Source organism: Symphalangus syndactylus, chromosome 13, assembly GCF_028878055.3.
Source record: "Symphalangus syndactylus isolate Jambi chromosome 13, NHGRI_mSymSyn1-v2.1_pri, whole genome shotgun sequence".
In the NCBI taxonomy this organism is placed as follows: Eukaryota; Metazoa; Chordata; class Mammalia; order Primates; family Hylobatidae; genus Symphalangus; species Symphalangus syndactylus.
The window spans coordinates 83,001,357-83,003,918 of record NC_072435.2 but is presented as its reverse complement, the minus strand read 5'-3'; the positions used below and the strand labels follow the sequence as shown (position 1 = coordinate 83,003,918).

General features: G+C 44.9%; 1 pseudogene; it reads left to right on the top strand.

The window, feature by feature from the left end:
- Positions 1-390: 390 nt before the first annotated feature.
- LOC129460491 (E3 ubiquitin-protein ligase makorin-1-like) lies at positions 391-1,966 on the top strand (annotated as a pseudogene).
- The last annotated feature ends 596 nt before the right edge of the window (positions 1,967-2,562 follow it).

The window sequence follows — 2,562 nt, the reverse complement described above, 5'->3', positions numbered from 1 at the left end:
TACGATTTCTGTAGAAAATATTGGCAAATGAATTCCGCAGCTTTCAAAGGAAATATACTACATAGATCATACTATGTAGGTGTTTATCTTAGGAATTTATGGATGGGTTATAGTTAAAGATGTTACATTAACAGGTTGAAGAAGATTAGGAAATAAACATCTTGATGGATGCAGAAAACACATTTGATGAAGTTTACCATACAGGATAAAAACCTTTAGCAAACTTGCATTTAGCAAAAGGGAACTAGACGTGGAGCAGGCGGGGACCGAGCAGGTGCCTCAGTGTCCTACCCCTCCCCTCGCCGGGCCTCTCAGTCCTCTCCCAACAGCTGGACCGGAACTATGTGATCCTGGAAGTTCCAGGGCCTTTGCTGTGTGGGATAAACAGTAATGGTGGAGGCTGCAGCTCTCAGACCAACAGCCACAACATCAGGAGCGGGAGTGGCGGCGGCAGCGGCGGCGGCGCAGCGGCCTCCCCTACCAGGATCCCCTCAGTCACCGTTCTGTCCCCAGGGGGCAGGCGAGGGGGCGGTGGCAGCGATGGCAGCGGCAGCAGCTGGACTAAACAGGTCACCTGCAGGTGTTTTATGCATGGGGTTTGTAAGGAAGGAGATAACTGTTGCTAGTTGCATGACCTCTCTGACAGTCCGTATAATGTAGTGTACAAGAGTTTGCAGCGAGGGTACTGTATTTATGGAGACTGCTGCAGATATGAACATAGCAAGCCATTGAAACAGGAAGAAGCAACTGCTACAGAGCTAACTACAAAGTCATCCCTTGCTGCTTCCTCAAGTCTCTCATGGATAGTTGGACCACTTGTTGAAATGAATACGGGTGAAGCTGAGTCAAGAAATTCAAACTTTGTAACTGTAGGAGCAGGTTCAGAGGGCTGGGTGAATGCTATTGAGTTTGTTCCTGGGCAACCCTACTGTGGCCGCACTGCGCCTTCCTGCACTAAAGCAGCCCTGTAGGGCTCAGTGACCAAGGAAGAATCAGAGAAAGAGCAAACTGCCGTGGAAACAAAGAATCAGCTGTGCCCTTATGCTGCAGTGGGAGAGTGCCAATATCGGGAGAACTTGTGTGTATATGGAGATTCATGTGACGTGTGGCTGCAGGTCCTGCATCTGATGGATGCTGCCCAGAGATCACAGCATATAAAATCGTGCTTTGAGGCCCATGAGGAGGACATGGAGCTCTCATTTGCTGTGCAGAGCAATGAGGAAATGGTGTGTGAGATCTGCATGGAGATGATCTATGAGAAAGCCAACCCCAGAGAGCACTGCTTCGGGATCCTCTCCAACTGCAACCACATCTACTGTCTTAAGTGCATTCGCAAGTGGAGGAGTGCTAAGCAATTTGAGAGCAAGATCATAAAGTCCTGCCCAGAATGTCGGATCACATCTAACTTTGCAATTCCAAGTGAGTACTGTATGGAGGAGAAAGAAGAGAAGCAGAAACTCATTCTGAAATACAAGGAGGCAATGAGTAACAAGGCGTGCAGGTATTTTGATGGACATGGAAGCTGCCCGTTTGGAGGGAACAGTTTTTATAAGCATGTGTACCCTGATGGCCGTAGAGAGGAGCTACAGAGACAGAAAGTGGGAACATCAAGCAGATACCCGGCCCAATGAAGGAACCACTACTGGGAACTCATTGAGGAAAGAGAGAACAGCAGCCCCTTTGACAATGATGAAGAAGAGGTTGTCACCTTTGAGCTGGGCGAGTTGTTGCTTATGCTTTTGGCTGCAGTTGGGGACGAGGAACTAACAGACTCTGAAGATGAGTGCAACTTGTTTCATGAGGAGCTGGAAGATTTTTATGACTTGGATCTATAGCAACCTTGCATGGCGTGTGAACTGGTCTGCTGACCCCAGACAGCAGCTGTTCCCTGTGGTGGTGTGGCAGTGCCTGTGTTCTCTCCCAGGCAGGCCTGTTAACTCCAGGTGCTGGCATAAGAATTTTTACCCAGGGCCTGTCTTTTCAACCCCTCACCTTTCCCCGAGGAGTGTGTTGTTTTCCCTCTTGAAAAAAAGTTAGAAAAATAAATCTTAAAGTTAGTTTTCTGGAAAAAAAAAAATAAAAGGAAAAAAAAAGAAAAAGGGAACTAGAAAAATAAAAAAAGAACAAAAAATAAATAAAAAAGAAAAGGGGAACTTGGCAAACAATACCAATCAAAAAAAGCAAACATCACAATCAATTATTAAATTTTAGAGGTTTCCTTAGAGTCAGGAAGATGATGAGATTGTGCTTACAGTTAAAAACTATGAAGTCCTTACCAGAGTCAAGAAAAGATATGAGAGGTAAGACTTGGAAAGAAAACAATAACAATATGCCTATTTGAAGACATGCTTATCTATGTAGAACTTAAAATAGCATCTATGGACAAATTATTAAAAGGGTTTTTTAGGCACCAATAATAATAAGAAAAAGTAAACAGAAAATAAAAATTCCACTCTCAGTGGAACAAAAACAATGTTACCTCTTATTTTTAATTAAAGAGGGGCAGCCTGTAATCCCAGCACTTTGGGAGGCTGAGGTGGGTGGATCATGAGGTCAGGAGAT